General features: G+C 37.2%; 21 non-coding genes across 21 annotated transcripts; all 21 read right to left on the bottom strand.

Annotated features, from left to right (window-relative positions):
* Nucleotides 1–50: 50 nt before the first annotated feature.
* On the bottom strand, nucleotides 51–191 carry LOC145657798 (U4 spliceosomal RNA). The gene has a single exon (XR_014123672.1). It is a non-coding gene; the product is annotated as a U4 spliceosomal RNA (small nuclear RNA).
* A 634-nt stretch (nucleotides 192–825) lies between these two features.
* Nucleotides 826–966, bottom strand: LOC145657684 (U4 spliceosomal RNA). The gene has a single exon (XR_014123560.1). It is a non-coding gene; the product is annotated as a U4 spliceosomal RNA (small nuclear RNA).
* A 634-nt stretch (nucleotides 967–1,600) lies between these two features.
* Nucleotides 1,601–1,741, bottom strand: LOC145657760 (U4 spliceosomal RNA). The gene has a single exon (XR_014123635.1). It is a non-coding gene; the product is annotated as a U4 spliceosomal RNA (small nuclear RNA).
* Nucleotides 1,742–2,375: 634 nt separating this feature from the next.
* LOC145657739 (U4 spliceosomal RNA) lies at nucleotides 2,376–2,516 on the bottom strand. Its single transcript, XR_014123614.1, has one exon. It is a non-coding gene; the product is annotated as a U4 spliceosomal RNA (small nuclear RNA).
* A 634-nt stretch (nucleotides 2,517–3,150) lies between these two features.
* Nucleotides 3,151–3,291, bottom strand: LOC145657759 (U4 spliceosomal RNA). Its single transcript, XR_014123634.1, has one exon. It is a non-coding gene; the product is annotated as a U4 spliceosomal RNA (small nuclear RNA).
* Nucleotides 3,292–3,925: 634 nt separating this feature from the next.
* On the bottom strand, nucleotides 3,926–4,066 carry LOC145657722 (U4 spliceosomal RNA). The gene has a single exon (XR_014123597.1). It is a non-coding gene; the product is annotated as a U4 spliceosomal RNA (small nuclear RNA).
* A 634-nt stretch (nucleotides 4,067–4,700) lies between these two features.
* LOC145657721 (U4 spliceosomal RNA) lies at nucleotides 4,701–4,841 on the bottom strand. Its single transcript, XR_014123596.1, has one exon. It is a non-coding gene; the product is annotated as a U4 spliceosomal RNA (small nuclear RNA).
* A 634-nt stretch (nucleotides 4,842–5,475) lies between these two features.
* LOC145657670 (U4 spliceosomal RNA) lies at nucleotides 5,476–5,616 on the bottom strand. Its single transcript, XR_014123546.1, has one exon. It is a non-coding gene; the product is annotated as a U4 spliceosomal RNA (small nuclear RNA).
* A 634-nt stretch (nucleotides 5,617–6,250) lies between these two features.
* On the bottom strand, nucleotides 6,251–6,391 carry LOC145657720 (U4 spliceosomal RNA). Its single transcript, XR_014123595.1, has one exon. It is a non-coding gene; the product is annotated as a U4 spliceosomal RNA (small nuclear RNA).
* A 634-nt stretch (nucleotides 6,392–7,025) lies between these two features.
* On the bottom strand, nucleotides 7,026–7,166 carry LOC145657824 (U4 spliceosomal RNA). Its single transcript, XR_014123698.1, has one exon. It is a non-coding gene; the product is annotated as a U4 spliceosomal RNA (small nuclear RNA).
* A 634-nt stretch (nucleotides 7,167–7,800) lies between these two features.
* LOC145657699 (U4 spliceosomal RNA) lies at nucleotides 7,801–7,941 on the bottom strand. Its single transcript, XR_014123574.1, has one exon. It is a non-coding gene; the product is annotated as a U4 spliceosomal RNA (small nuclear RNA).
* Nucleotides 7,942–8,575: 634 nt separating this feature from the next.
* On the bottom strand, nucleotides 8,576–8,716 carry LOC145657769 (U4 spliceosomal RNA). Its single transcript, XR_014123644.1, has one exon. It is a non-coding gene; the product is annotated as a U4 spliceosomal RNA (small nuclear RNA).
* Nucleotides 8,717–9,350: 634 nt separating this feature from the next.
* On the bottom strand, nucleotides 9,351–9,491 carry LOC145657745 (U4 spliceosomal RNA). The gene has a single exon (XR_014123620.1). It is a non-coding gene; the product is annotated as a U4 spliceosomal RNA (small nuclear RNA).
* A 634-nt stretch (nucleotides 9,492–10,125) lies between these two features.
* On the bottom strand, nucleotides 10,126–10,266 carry LOC145657738 (U4 spliceosomal RNA). Its single transcript, XR_014123613.1, has one exon. It is a non-coding gene; the product is annotated as a U4 spliceosomal RNA (small nuclear RNA).
* Nucleotides 10,267–10,900: 634 nt separating this feature from the next.
* On the bottom strand, nucleotides 10,901–11,041 carry LOC145657797 (U4 spliceosomal RNA). The gene has a single exon (XR_014123671.1). It is a non-coding gene; the product is annotated as a U4 spliceosomal RNA (small nuclear RNA).
* A 634-nt stretch (nucleotides 11,042–11,675) lies between these two features.
* LOC145657758 (U4 spliceosomal RNA) lies at nucleotides 11,676–11,816 on the bottom strand. The gene has a single exon (XR_014123633.1). It is a non-coding gene; the product is annotated as a U4 spliceosomal RNA (small nuclear RNA).
* A 634-nt stretch (nucleotides 11,817–12,450) lies between these two features.
* On the bottom strand, nucleotides 12,451–12,591 carry LOC145657718 (U4 spliceosomal RNA). The gene has a single exon (XR_014123593.1). It is a non-coding gene; the product is annotated as a U4 spliceosomal RNA (small nuclear RNA).
* Nucleotides 12,592–13,225: 634 nt separating this feature from the next.
* Nucleotides 13,226–13,366, bottom strand: LOC145657717 (U4 spliceosomal RNA). Its single transcript, XR_014123592.1, has one exon. It is a non-coding gene; the product is annotated as a U4 spliceosomal RNA (small nuclear RNA).
* Nucleotides 13,367–14,000: 634 nt separating this feature from the next.
* Nucleotides 14,001–14,141, bottom strand: LOC145657716 (U4 spliceosomal RNA). Its single transcript, XR_014123591.1, has one exon. It is a non-coding gene; the product is annotated as a U4 spliceosomal RNA (small nuclear RNA).
* Nucleotides 14,142–14,775: 634 nt separating this feature from the next.
* LOC145657678 (U4 spliceosomal RNA) lies at nucleotides 14,776–14,916 on the bottom strand. Its single transcript, XR_014123554.1, has one exon. It is a non-coding gene; the product is annotated as a U4 spliceosomal RNA (small nuclear RNA).
* A 635-nt stretch (nucleotides 14,917–15,551) lies between these two features.
* Nucleotides 15,552–15,692, bottom strand: LOC145657823 (U4 spliceosomal RNA). Its single transcript, XR_014123697.1, has one exon. It is a non-coding gene; the product is annotated as a U4 spliceosomal RNA (small nuclear RNA).
* Between the last annotated feature and the right edge of the window lie 507 nt (nucleotides 15,693–16,199).

The raw sequence follows: 16,199 nt of genomic DNA, 5'->3' as shown, positions 1-16,199 counted from the left end.
CCAAACAAAAAACAAATCAGTAACAATAATGACTTTCACAATTTGACAGGTCTCCAAAGAGACTAGCAAAAATTGCCATGGCTGACTATTTTTCAAGTCATCCAAGCGGGGTATTGGGTAAAGTTTTCAACCAGCAATGATCACGCTTCGGATAAACCTCATAAGCTACGATATTGCCTCTGCGAAAGAATAAGACAGCAATCCAGAAGGAAAAGTACATAGGATCTGCACAGAGAAACTCATGAATGGAATCTGTTTTGACATCATGCACAAATGAATTGCTGTATGTTCAAGTAGCCAAAAAACATCAAATGTATAAATATCATTTTGGGGGGAAGCTATAGTCATGATCAAACTAATGGCATAAAAAAACAATAATGCATGGGCAACAGCAAAAAGGATCATGGGAATTATAGCACTGTAAAGGCGGAGTCAAGGAGGGAACAATGAGTACAGGAGGAATGAAATATGGAACATCATGTGCATGCTGCCCATACAAGTGAGTACAGGCATTTGCCAGGGTAAATAATAGCTCAAGAAGCCAGCAGACAGACAGGAGTCACTTGCCATTAAGATACCATCATTCCCATATTATCTCAACAAAACAAAAAAAGAATCAACTAAACTGCTCAAGAAATATAATGGGATTGTAAACTTGCATAGACTGTGCACTCAACACAGTGGACAGTGAATTATAAAAACAAACAAAATCTCTCCAGCACAAACATAAGAAAGCAATAAACAGAAGAACAACCAACAAAAACACTATGACTTTCCAAACAAAAAACAAATCAGTAACAATAATGACTTTCACAATTTGACAAGTCTCCAAAGAGACTAGCAAAAATTGCCATGGCTGACTATTTTTCAAGTCATCCAAGCAGGGTATTGGGTAAAGTTTTCAACCAGCAATGATCACGCTTCGGATAAACCTCATAAGCTACGATATTACCTCTGCGAAAGAATAAGACAACAATCCAGAAGGAAAAGTACATAGGATCTGCACAGAGAAACTCATGAATGGAATCTGTTTTGACATCATGCACAAATGAATTGCTGTATGTTCAAGTAACCAAAAAACATCAAATGTATAAATATCATTTTGGGGGGAAGCTATAGTCATGATCAAACTAATGGCATAAAAAAACAATAATGCATGGGCAACAGCAAAAAGGATCATGGGAATTATAGCACTGTAAAGGCGGAGTCAAGTAGGGAACAATGAGTACAGGAGGAATGAAATATGGAACATCATGTGCATGCTGCCCATACAAGTGAGTACAGGCAATTGCCAGGGTAAATAATAGCTCAAGAAGCCAGCAGACAGACAGGAGTCACTTGCCATTAAGATACCATCATTCCCAAATTACCTCAACAAAACAAAAAAAGAATCAACTAAACTGCTCAAGAAATATAATGGGATTGTAAACTTGCATAGACTGTGCAGCCAACTCAGTGGACAGTGAATTATAAAAACAAACAAAATCTCTCCAGCACAAACAGAAGAAAGCAATAAACAGAAGAACAACCAACAATAACACTATCACTTTCCAAACAAAAAACAAATCAGTAACAATAATGACTTTCACAATTTGACAAGTCTCCAAAGAGACTAGCAAAAATTGCCATGGCTGACTATTTTTCAAGTCATCCAAGCAGGGTATTGGGTAAAGTTTTCAACCAGCAATGATCATGCTTCGGATAAACCTCATAAGGTACGATATTGCCTCTGCAAAAGAATAAGACAGCAATCCAGAAGGAAAAGTACATAGGATCTGCACAGAGAAACTCATGAATGGAATCTGTTTTGACATCATGCACAAATGAATTGCTGTATGTTCAAGTAGCCAAAAAACATCAAATGTATAAATATCATTTTGGGGGGAAGCTATAGTCATGATCAAACTAATGGCATAAAAAAACAATAATGCATGGGCAACAGCAAAAAGGATCATAGGAATTATAGCACTGTAAAGGCGGAGTCAAGTAGGGAACAATGAGTACAGGAGGAATGAAATATGGAACATCATGTGCATGCTGCCCATACAAGTGAGTACAGGCATTTGCCAGGGTAAATAATAGCTCAAGAAGCCAGCAGACAGACAGGAGTCACTTGCCATTAAGATACCATCATTCCCATATTATCTCAACAAAACAAAAAAAGAATCAACTAAACTGCTCAAGAAATATAATGGGATTGTAAACTTGCATAGACTGTGCACTCAACACAGTGGACAGTGAATTATAAAAACAAACAAAATCTCTCCAGCACAAACATAAGAAAGCAATAAACAGAAGAACAACCAACAATAACACTATGACTTTCCAAACAAAAAACAAATCAGTAACAGTAATGACTTTCACAATTTGACAAGTCTCCAAAGAGACTAGCAAAAATTGCCATGGCTGACTATTTTACAAGTCATCCAAGCGGGGTATTGGGTAAAGTTTTCAACCAGCAATGATCACGCTTCGGATAAACCTCATAAGCTACGATATTGCCTCTGCGAAAGAATAAGACAGCAATCCAGAAGGAAAAGTACATAGGATCTGCACAGAGAAACTCATGAATGGAATCTGTTTTGACATCATGCACAAATGAATTGCTGTATGTTCAAGTAGCCAAAAAACATCAAATGTATCAATATCATTTTGGGGGGAAGCTATAGTCATGATCAAACTAATGGCATAAAAAAACAATAATGCATGGGCAACAGCAAAAAGGATCATGGGAATTATAGCACTGTAAAGGCGGAGTCAAGTAGGGAACAATGAGTACAGGAGGAATGAAATATGGAACATCATGTGCATGCTGCCCATACAAGTGAGTACAGGCATTTGCCAGGGTAAATAATAGCTCAAGAAGCCAGCAGACAGACAGGAGTCACTTGCCATTAAGATACCATCATTCCCAAATTACCTCAACAAAACAAAAAAAGAATCAACTAAACTGCTCAAGAAATATAATGGGATTGTAAACTTGCATAGACTGTGCAGCCAACTCAGTGGACAGTGAATTATAAAAACAAACAAAATCTCTCCAGCACAAACAGAAGAAAGCAATAAACAGAAGAACAACCAACAATAACACTATCACTTTCCAAACAAAAAACAAATCAGTAACAATAATGACTTTCACAATTTGACAAGTCTCCAAAGAGACTAGCAAAAATTGCCATGGCTGACTATTTTTCAAGTCATCCAAGCAGGGTATTGGGTAAAGTTTTCAACCAGCAATGATCATGCTTCGGATAAACCTCATAAGGTACGATATTGCCTCTGCAAAAGAATAAGACAGCAATCCAGAAGGAAAAGTACATAGGATCTGCACAGAGAAACTCATGAATGGAATCTGTTTTGACATCATGCACAAATGAATTGCTGTATGTTCAAGTAGCCAAAAAACATCAAATGTATAAATATCATTTTGGGGGGAAGCTATAGTCATGATCAAACTAATGGCATAAAAAAACAATAATGCATGGGCAACAGCAAAAAGGATCATGGGAATTATAGCATTATAAAGGCGGAGTCAAGGAGGGAACAATGAGTACAGGAGGAATGAAATATGGAACATCATGTGGATGCTGCTCATACAAGTGAGTACAGGCATTTGCCAGGGTAAATAATAGCTCAAGAAGCCAGCAGACAGAAAGGAGTCACTTGCCATTAAGATACCATCATTCCCATATTATCTCAACAAAACAAAAAAAGAATCAACTAAACTGCTCAAGAAATATAATGGGATTGTAAACTTGCATAGACTGTGCACCCAACACAGTGGACAGTGAATTATAAAAACAAACAAAATCTCACCAGCACAAACAGAAGAAAGCAATAAACAGAAAAACAACCAACAATAACACTATGACTTTCCAAACAAAAAACAAATCAGTAACAATAACGACTTTCACAATTTGACAAGTCTCCAAGGAGACTAGCAAAAATTGCCATGGCTGACTATTTTTCAAGTCATCCAAGCAGGGTATTGGGTAAAGTTTTCAAACAGCAATGATCACGCTTCGGATAAACCTCATAAGCTACGATATTGCCTCTGCGAAAGAATAAGACAGCAATCCAGAAGGAAAAGTACATAGGATCCGCACAGAGAAACTCATGAATGGAATCTGTTTTGACATCATGCACAAATGAATTGCTGTATGTTCAAGTAGCCAAAAAACATCAAATGTATAAATATCATTTTGGGGGGAAGCTATAGTCATGATCAAACTAATGGCATAAAAAAACAATAATGCATGGGCAACAGCAAAAAGGATCATGGAAATTATAGCACTGTAAAGGCGGAGTCAAGGAGGGAACAATGAGTACAGGAGGAATGAAATATGGAACATCATGTGCATGCTGCCCATACAAGTGAGTACAGGCATTTGCCAGGGTAAATAATAGCTCAAGAAGCCAGCAGACAGACAGGAGTCACTTGCCATTAAGATACCATCATTCCCAAATTACCTCAACAAAACAAAAAAAGAATCAACTAAACTGCTCAAGAAATATAATGGGATTGTAAACTTGCATAGACTGTGCACTCAACACAGTGGACAGTGAATTATAAAAACAAACAAAATCTCTCCAGCACAAACATAAGAAAGCAATAAACAGAAGAACAACCAACAATAACACTATGACTTTCCAAACAAAAAACAAATCAGTAACAATAATGACTTTCACAATTTGACAAGTCTCCAAGGAGACTAGCAAAAATTGCCATGGCTGACTATTTTTCAAGTCATCCAAGCAGGGTATTGGGTAAAGTTTTCAAACAGCAATGATCACGCTTCGGATAAACCTCATAAGCTACGATATTGCCTCTGCGAAAGAATAAGACAGCAATCCAGAAGGAAAAGTACATAGGATCTGCACAGAGAAACTCATGAATGGAATCTGTTTTGACATCATGCACAAATGAATTGCTGTATGTTCAAGTAGCCAAAAAACATCAAATGTATAAATATCATTTTGGGGGGAAGCTATAGTCATGATCAAACTAATGGCATAAAAAAACAATAATGCATGGGCAACAGCAAAAAGGATCATGGAAATTATAGCACTGTAAAGGCGGAGTCAAGGAGGGAACAATGAGTACAGGAGGAATGAAATATGGAACATCATGTGCATGCTGCCCATACAAGTGAGTACAGGCATTTGCCAGGGTAAATAATAGCTCAAGAAGCCAGCAGACAGACAGGAGTCACTTGCCATTAAGATACCATCATTCCCATATTATCTCAACAAAACAAAAAAAGAATCAACTAAACTGCTCAAGAAATATAATGGGATTGTAAACTTGCATAGACTGTGCACTCAACACAGTGGACAGTGAATTATAAAAACAAACAAAATCTCTCCAGCACAAACATAAGAAAGCAATAAACAGAAGAACAACCAACAATAACACTATGACTTTCCAAACAAAAAACAAATCAGTAATAATAATGACTTTCACAATTTGACAAGTCTCCAAAGAGACTAGCAAAAATTGCCATGGCTGACTATTTTTCAAGTCATCCAAGCAGGGTATTGGGTAAAGTTTTCAACCAGCAATGATCACGCTTCGGATAAACCTCATAAGCTACGATATTGCCTCTGCGAAAGAATAAGACAGCAATCCAGAAGGAAAAGTACATAGGATCTGCACAGAGAAACTCATGAATGGAATCTGTTTTGACATCATGCACAAATGAATTGCTGTATGTTCAAGTAGCCAAAAAACATCAAATGTATAAATATCATTTTGGGGGGAAGCTATAGTCATGATCAAACTAATGGCATAAAAAAACAATAATGCATGGGCAACAGCAAAAAGGATCATGGGAATTATAGCACTGTAAAGGCGGAGTCAAGGAGGGAACAATGAGTACAGGAGGAATGAAATATGGAACATCATGTGCATGCTGCCCATACAAGTGTGTACAGGCATTTGCCAGGGTAAATAATAGCTCAAGAAGCCAGCAGACAGACAGGAGTCACTTGCCATTAAGATACCATCATTCCCAAATTACCTCAACAAAACAAAAAAAGAATCAACTAAACTGCTCAAGAAATATAATGGGATTGTAAACTTGCATAGACTGTGCACCCAACACAGTGGACAGTGAATTATAAAAACAAACAAAATCTCACCAGCACAAACAGAAGAAAGCAATAAACAGAAAAACAACCAACAATAACACTATGACTTTCCAAACAAAAAACAAATCAGTAACAATAATGACTTTCACAATTTGACAAGTCTCCAAGGAGACTAGCAAAAATTGCCATGGCTGACTATTTTTCAAGTCATCCAAGCAGGGTATTGGGTAAAGTTTTCAAACAGCAATGATCACGCTTCGGATAAACCTCATAAGCTACGATATTGCCTCTGCGAAAGAATAAGACAGCAATCCAGAAGGAAAAGTACATAGGATCCGCACAGAGAAACTCATGAATGGAATCTGTTTTGACATCATGCACAAATGAATTGCTGTATGTTCAAGTAGCCAAAAAACATCAAATGTATAAATATCATTTTGGGGGGAAGCTATAGTCATGATCAAACTAATGGCATAAAAAAACAATAATGCATGGGCAACAGCAAAAAGGATCATGGAAATTATAGCACTGTAAAGGCGGAGTCAAGGAGGGAACAATGAGTACAGGAGGAATGAAATATGGAACATCATGTGCATGCTGCCCATACAAGTGAGTACAGGCATTTGCCAGGGTAAATAATAGCTCAAGAAGCCAGCAGACAGAAAGGAGTCACTTGCCATTAAGATACCATCATTCCCATATTATCTCAACAAAACAAAAAAAGAATCAACTAAACTGCTCAAGAAATATAATGGGATTGTAAACTTGCATAGACTGTGCACCCAACACAGTGGACAGTGAATTATAAAAACAAACAAAATCTCTCCAGCACAAACATAAGAAAGCAATAAACAGAAGAACAACCAACAATAACACTATGACTTTCCAAACAAAAAACAAATCAGTAACAATAATGACTTTCACAATTTGACAGGTCTCCAAAGAGACTAGCAAAAATTGCCATGGCTGACTATTTTTCAAGTCATCCAAGCGGGGTATTGGGTAAAGTTTTCAACCAGCAATGATCACGCTTCGGATAACCCTCATAAGCTACGATATTGCCTCTGCGAAAGAATAAGGCAGCAATCCAGAAGGAAAAGTACATAGGATCTGCACAGAGAAACTCATGAATGGAATCTGTTTTGACATCATGCACAAATGAATTGCTGTATGTTCAAGTAGCCAAAAAACATCAAATGTATAAATATCATTTTGGGGGGAAGCTATAGTCATGATCAAACTAATGGCATAAAAAAACAATAATGCATGGGCAACAGCAAAAAGGATCATGGGAATTATAGCACTGTAAAGGCGGAGTCAAGGAGGGAACAATGAGTACAGGAGGAATGAAATATGGAACATCATGTGCATGCTGCCCATACAAGTGAGTACAGGCATTTGCCAGGGTAAATAATAGCTCAAGAAGCCAGCAGACAGACAGGAGTCACTTGCCATTAAGATACCATCATTCCCATATTATCTCAACAAAACAAAAAAAGAATCAACTAAACTGCTCAAGAAATATAATGGGATTGTAAACTTGCATAGACTGTGCACTCAACACAGTGGACAGTGAATTATAAAAACAAACAAAATCTCTCCAGCACAAACATAAGAAAGCAATAAACAGAAGAACAACCAACAATAACACTATGACTTTCCAAACAAAAAACAAATCAGTAACAATAATGACTTTCACAATTTGACAAGTCTCCAAGGAGACTAGCAAAAATTGCCATGGCTGACTATTTTTCAAGTCATCCAAGCAGGGTATTGGGTAAAGTTTTCAACCAGCAATGATCACGCTTCGGATAAACCTCATAAGCTACGATATTGCCTCTGCGAAGGAATAAGACAGCAATCCAGAAGGAAAAGTACATAGGATCTGCACAGAGAAACTCATGAATGGAATCTGTTTTGACATCATGCACAAATGAATTGCTGTATGTTCAAGTAGCCAAAAAACATCAAATGTATAAATATCATTTTGGGGGGAAGCTATAGTCATGATCAAACTAATGGCATAAAAAAACAATAATGCATGGGCAACAGCAAAAAGGATCATGGGAATTATAGCACTGTAAAGGCGGAGTCAAGGAGGGAACAATGAGTACAGGAGGAATGAAATATGGAACATCATGTGCATGCTGCCCATACAAGTGTGTACAGGCATTTGCCAGGGTAAATAATAGCTCAAGAAGCCAGCAGACAGACAGGAGTCACTTGCCATTAAGATACCATCATTCCCAAATTACCTCAACAAAACAAAAAAAGAATCAACTAAACTGCTCAAGAAATATAATGGGATTGTAAACTTGCATAGACTGTGCACCCAACACAGTGGACAGTGAATTATAAAAACAAACAAAATCTCACCAGCACAAACAGAAGAAAGCAATAAACAGAAAAACAACCAACAATAACACTATGACTTTCCAAACAAAAAACAAATCAGTAACAATAATGACTTTCACAATTTGACAAGTCTCCAAGGAGACTAGCAAAAATTGCCATGGCTGACTATTTTTCAAGTCATCCAAGCAGGGTATTGGGTAATGTTTTCAAACAGCAATGATCACGCTTCGGATAAACCTCATAAGCTACGATATTGCCTCTGCGAAAGAATAAGACAGCAATCCAGAAGGAAAAGTACATAGGATCCGCACAGAGAAACTCATGAATGGAATCTGTTTTGACATCATGCACAAATGAATTGCTGTATGTTCAAGTAGCCAAAAAACATCAAATGTATAAATATCATTTTGGGGGGAAGCTATAGTCATGATCAAACTAATGGCATAAAAAAACAATAATGCATGGGCAACAGCAAAAAGGATCATGGAAATTATAGCACTGTAAAGGCGGAGTCAAGGAGGGAACAATGAGTACAGGAGGAATGAAATATGGAACATCATGTGCATGCTGCCCATACAAGTGAGTACAGGCATTTGCCAGGGTAAATAATAGCTCAAGAAGCCAGCAGACAGAAAGGAGTCACTTGCCATTAAGATACCATCATTCCCATATTATCTCAACAAAACAAAAAAAGAATCAACTAAACTGCTCAAGAAATATAATGGGATTGTAAACTTGCATAGACTGTGCACTCAACACAGTGGACAGTGAATTATAAAAACAAACAAAATCTCTCCAGCACAAACATAAGAAAGCAATAAACAGAAGAACAACCAACAAAAACACTATGACTTTCCAAACAAAAAACAAATCAGTAACAATAATGACTTTCACAATTTGACAAATCTCCAAAGAGACTAGCAAAAATTGCCATGGCTGAGTATTTTTCAAGTCATCCAAGCAGGGTATTGGGTAAAGTTTTCAACCAGCAATGATCACGCTTCGGATAAACCTCATAAGCTACGATATTGCCTCTGCGAAAGAATAAGACAACAATCCAGAAGGAAAAGTACATAGGATCTGCACAGAGAAACTCATGAATGGAATCTGTTTTGACATCATGCACAAATGAATTGCTGTATGTTCAAGTAACCAAAAAACATCAAATGTATAAATATCATTTTGGGGGGAAGCTATAGTCATGATCAAACTAATGGCATAAAAAAACAATAATGCATGGGCAACAGCAAAAAGGATCATGGGAATTATAGCACTGTAAAGGCGGAGTCAAGTAGGGAACAATGAGTACAGGAGGAATGAAATATGGAACATCATGTGCATGCTGCCCATACAAGTGAGTACAGGCAATTGCCAGGGTAAATAATAGCTCAAGAAGCCAGCAGACAGACAGGAGTCACTTGCCATTAAGATACCATCATTCCCAAATTACCTCAACAAAACAAAAAAAGAATCAACTAAACTGCTCAAGAAATATAATGGGATTGTAAACTTGCATAGACTGTGCAGCCAACTCAGTGGACAGTGAATTATAAAAACAAACAAAATCTCTCCAGCACAAACAGAAGAAAGCAATAAACAGAAGAACAACCAACAATAACACTATCACTTTCCAAACAAAAAACAAATCAGTAACAATAATGACTTTCACAATTTGACAAGTCTCCAAAGAGACTAGCAAAAATTGCCATGGCTGACTATTTTTCAAGTCATCCAAGCAGGGTATTGGGTAAAGTTTTCAACTAGCAATGATCATGCTTCGGATAAACCTCATAAGGTACGATATTGCCTCTGCAAAAGAATAAGACAGCAATCCAGAAGGAAAAGTACATAGGATCTGCACAGAGAAACTCATGAATGGAATCTGTTTTGACATCATGCACAAATGAATTGCTGTATGTTCAAGTAGCCAAAAAACATCAAATGTATAAATATCATTTTGGGGGGAAGCTATAGTCATGATCAAACTAATGGCATAAAAAAACAATAATGCATGGGCAACAGCAAAAAGGATCATAGGAATTATAGCACTGTAAAGGCGGAGTCAAGTAGGGAACAATGAGTACAGGAGGAATGAAATATGGAACATCATGTGCATGCTGCCCATACAAGTGAGTACAGGCATTTGCCAGGGTAAATAATAGCTCAAGAAGCCAGCAGACAGACAGGAGTCACTTGCCATTAAGATACCATCATTCCCATATTATCTCAACAAAACAAAAAAAGAATCAACTAAACTGCTCAAGAAATATAATGGGATTGTAAACTTGCATAGACTGTGCACCAAACACAGTGGACAGTGAATTATAAAAACAAACAAAATCTCACCAGCACAAACAGAAAAAAGCAATAAACAGAAGAACAACCAACAATAACACTATGACTTTCCAAACAAAAAACAAATCAGTAACAATAATGACTTTCACAATTTGACAAGTCTCCAAAGAGACTAGCAAAAATTGCCATGGCTGACTATTTTTCAAGTCATCCAAGCGGGGTATTGGGTAAAGTTTTCAACCAGCAATGATCACGCTTCGGATAAACCTCATAAGCTACGATATTGCCTCTGCGAAAGAATAAGACAACTATTCAGAAGGAAAAGTACATAGCATCTGCACAGAGAAACTCATGAATGGAATCTGTTTTGACATCATGCACAAATGAATTGCTGTATGTTCAAGTAGCCAAAAAACATCAAATGTATAAATATCATTTTGGGGGGAAGCTATAGTCATGATCAAACTAATGGCATAAAAAAACAATAATGCTTGGGCAACAGCAAAAAGGATCATGGGAATTATAGCACTGTAAAGGCGGAGTCAAGTAGGGAACAATGAGTACAGGAGGAATGAAATATGGAACATCATGTGGATGCTGCTCATACAAGTGAGTACAGGCATTTGCCAGGGTAAATAATAGCTCAAGAAGCCAGCAGACAGAAAGGAGTCACTTGCCATTAAGATACCATCATTCCCATATTACCTCAACAAAACAAAAAAAGAATCAACTAAACTGCTCAAGAAATATAATGGGATTGTAAACTTGCATAGACTGTGCAGCCAACTCAGTGGACAGTGAATTATAAAAACAAACAAAATCTCTCCAGCACAAACAGAAGAAAGCAATAAACAGAAGAACAACCAACAATAACACTATCACTTTCCAAACAAAAAACAAATCAGTAACAATAATGACTTTCACAATTTGACAAGTCTCCAAAGAGACTAGCAAAAATTGCCATGGCTGACTATTTTTCAAGTCATCCAAGCAGGGTATTGGGTAAAGTTTTCAACCAGCAATGATCATGCTTCGGATAAACCTCATAAGGTACGATATTGCCTCTGCAAAAGAATAAGACAGCAATCCAGAAGGAAAAGTACATAGGATCTGCACAGAGAAACTCATGAATGGAATCTGTTTTGACATCATGCACAAATGAATTGCTGTATGTTCAAGTAGCCAAAAAACATCAAATGTATAAATATCATTTTGGGGGGAAGCTATAGTCATAATCAAACTAATGGCATAAAAAAACAATAATGCATGGGCAACAGCAAAAAGGATCATGGGAATTATAGCATTATAAAGGCGGAGTCAAGGAGGGAACAATGAGTACAGGAGGAATGAAATATGGAACATCATGTGGATGCTGCTCATACAAGTGAGTACAGGCATTTGCCAGGGTAAATAATAGCTCAAGAAGCCAGCAGACAGAAAGGAGTCACTTGCCATTAAGATACCATCATTCCCATATTATCTCAACAAAACAAAAAAAGAATCAACTAAACTGCTCAAGAAATATAATGGGATTGTAAACTTGCATAGACTGTGCACCCAACACAGTGGACAGTGAATTATAAAAACAAACAAAATCTCACCAGCACAAACAGAAGAAAGCAATAAACAGAAAAACAACCAACAATAACACTATGACTTTCCAAACAAAAAACAAATCAGTAACAATAACGACTTTCACAATTTGACAAGTCTCCAAGGAGACTAGCAAAAATTGCCATGGCTGACTATTTTTCAAGTCATCCAAGCAGGGTATTGGGTAAAGTTTTCAAACAGCAATGATCACGCTTCGGATAAACCTCATAAGCTACGATATTGCCTCTGCGAAAGAATAAGACAGCAATCCAGAAGGAAAAGTACATAGGATCCGCACAGAGAAACTCATGAATGGAATCTGTTTTGACATCATGCACAAATGAATTGCTGTATGTTCAAGTAGCCAAAAAACATCAAATGTATAAATATCATTTTGGGGGGAAGCTATAGTCATGATCAAACTAATGGCATAAAAAAACAATAATGCATGGGCAACAGCAAAAAGGATCATGGAAATTATAGCACTGTAAAGGCGGAGTCAAGGAGGGAACAATGAGTACAGGAGGAATGAAATATGGAACATCATGTGCATGCTGCCCATACAAGTGAGTACAGGCATTTGCCAGGGTAAATAATAGCTCAAGAAGCCAGCAGACAGACAGGAGTCACTTGCCATTAAGATACCATCATTCCCAAATTACCTCAACAAAACAAAAAAAGAATCAACTAAACTGCTCAAGAAATATAATGGGATTGTAAACTTGCATAGACTGTGCACCCAACACAGTGGACAGTGAATTATAAAAACAAACAAAATCTCACCAGCACAAACAGAAGAAAGCAATAAACAGAAAAACAACCAACAATAACACTATGACTTTCCAAACAAAAAACAAATCAGTAACAATAACGACTTTCACAATTTGACAAGTCTCCAAGGAGACTAGCAAAAATTGCCATGGCTGACTATTTTTCAAGTCATCCAAGCAGGGTATTGGGTAAAGTTTTCAAACAGCAATGATCACGCTTCGGATAAACCTCATAAGCTACGATATTGCCTCTGCGAAAGAATAAGACAGCAATCCAGAAGGAAAAGTACATAGGATCCGCACAGAGAAACTCATGAATGGAATCTGTTTTGACATCATGCACAAATGAATTGCTGTATGTTCAAGTAGCCAAAAAACATCAAATGTATAAATATCATTTTGGGGGGAAGCTATAGTCATGATCAAACTAATGGCATAAAAAAACAATAATGCATGGGCAACAGCAAAAAGGATCATGGAAATTATAGCACTGTAAAGGCGGAGTCAAGGAGGGAACAATGAGTACAGGAGGAATGAAATATGGAACATCATGTGCATGCTGCCCATACAAGTGAGTACAGGCATTTGCCAGGGTAAATAATAGCTCAAGAAGCCAGCAGACAGACAGGAGTCACTTGCCATTAAGATACCATCATTCCCAAATTACCTCAACAAAACAAAAAAAGAATCAACTAAACTGCTCAAGAAATATAATGGGATTGTAAACTTGCATAGACTGTGCACCCAACACAGTGGACAGTGAATTATAAAAACAAACAAAATCTCACCAGCACAAACAGAAGAAAGCAATAAACAGAAAAACAACCAACAATAACACTATGACTTTCCAAACAAAAAACAAATCAGTAACAATAATGACTTTCACAATTTGACAAGTCTCCAAGGAGACTAGCAAAAATTGCCATGGCTGACTATTTTTCAAGTCATCCAAGCAGGGTATTGGGTAAAGTTTTCAAACAGCAATGATCACGCTTCGGATAAACCTCATAAGCTACGATATTGCCTCTGCGAAAGAATAAGACAGCAATCCAGAAGGAAAAGTACATAGGATCCGCACAGAGAAACTCATGAATGGAATCTGTTTTGACATCATGCACAAATGAATTGCTGTATGTTCAAGTAGCCAAAAAACATCAAATGTATAAATATCATTTTGGGGGGAAGCTATAGTCATGATCAAACTAATGGCATAAAAAAACAATAATGCATGGGCAACAGCAAAAAGGATCATGGAAATTATAGCACTGTAAAGGCGGAGTCAAGGAGGGAACAATGAGTACAGGAGGAATGAAATATGGAACATCATGTGCATGCTGCCCATACAAGTGAGTACAGGCATTTGCCAGGGTAAATAATAGCTCAAGAAGCCAGCAGACAGAAAGGAGACACTTGCCATTAAGATACCATCATTCCCAAATTACCTCAACAAAACAAAAAAAGAATCAACTAAACTGCTCAAGAAATATAATGGGATTGTAAACTTGCATAGACTGTGCACCCAACACAGTGGACAGTGAATTATAAAAACAAACAAAATCTCACCAGCACAAACACAAGAAAGCAATAAACAGAAGAACAACCAACAATAACACTATGACTTTCCAAACAAAAAACAAATCAGTAACAATAACGACTTTCACAATTTGACAAGTCTCCAAAGAGACTAGCAAAAATTGCCATGGCTGACTATGTTTCAAGTCATCCAAGCGGGGTATTGGGTAAAGTTTTCAACCAGCAATGATCACGCTTCGGATAAACCTCATAAGCTACGATATTGCCTCTACGAAAGAATAAGACAGCAATCCAGAAGGAAAAGTACATAGGATCCGCACAGAGAAACTCATGAATGGAATCTGTTTTGACATCATGCACAAATGAATTGCTGTATGTTCAAGTAGCCAAAAAACATCAAATGTATAAATATCATTTTGGGGGGAAGCTATAGTCATGATCAAACTAATGGCATAAAAAAACAATAATGCATGGGCAACAGCAAAAAGGATCATGGGAATTATAGCACTGTAAAGGCGGAGTCAAAGTAGGGAACAATGAGTGCAGGAGGAATGAAATATGGAACATCATGTGGATGCTGCCCATACAAGTGAGTACAGGCATTTGCCAGGGTAAATAATAGCTCAAGAAGCCAGCAGACAGAAAGGAGTCACTTGCCATTAAGATACCATCATTCCCATATTATCTCAACAAAACAAAAAAAGAATCAACTAAACTGCTCAAGAAATATAATGGGATTGTAAACTTGCATAGACTGTGCACCCAACACAGTGGACAGTGAATTATAAAAACAAACAAAATCTCTCCAGCACAAACATAAGAAAGCAATAAACAGAAGAACAACCAACAATAACACTATGACTTTCCAAACAAAAAACAAATCAGTAACAATAATGACTTTCACAATTTGACAAGTCTCCAAAGAGACTAGCAAAAATTGCCATGGCTGACTATTTTCCAAGTCATCCAAGCGGGGTATTGGGTAAAGTTTTCAACCAGCAATGATCACGCTTCGGATAAACCTCATAAGCTACGATATTGCCTCTGCGAAAGAATAAGGCAGCAATCCAGAAGGAAAAGTACATAGGATCTGCACAGAGAAACTCAAGAATTGAATTTGTTTTGACATCATGCACAAATGAATTGCTGTATGTTCAAGTAGCCAAAAAACATCAAATGTATAAATATCATTTTGGGGGGAAGCTATAGTCATGATCAAACTAATGGCATAAAAAAACAATAATGCATGGGCAACAGCAAAAAGGATCATGGAAATTATAGCACTGTAAAGGCGGAGTCAAGGAGGGAACAATGAGTACAGGAGGAATGAAATATGGAACATCATGTGCATGCTGCCCATACAAGTGAGTACAGGCATTTGCCAGGGTAAATAATAGCTCAAGAAGCCAGCAGACAGAAAGGAGACACTTGCCATTAAGATACCATCATTCCCAAATTACCTCAACAAAACAAAAAAAGAATCAACTAAACTGCTCAAGAAATATAATGGGATTGTAAACTTGCATAGACTGTGCACCCAACACAGTGGACAGTGAATTATAA

This window comes from Electrophorus electricus, chromosome 4 (genome assembly GCF_041902795.1).
Source record: "Electrophorus electricus isolate QZ-2024a chromosome 4, ASM4190279v1, whole genome shotgun sequence".
NCBI classification, from domain to species: Eukaryota; Metazoa; Chordata; class Actinopteri; order Gymnotiformes; family Gymnotidae; genus Electrophorus; species Electrophorus electricus.
This window is presented reverse-complemented; position numbering and strand designations above follow the sequence as displayed.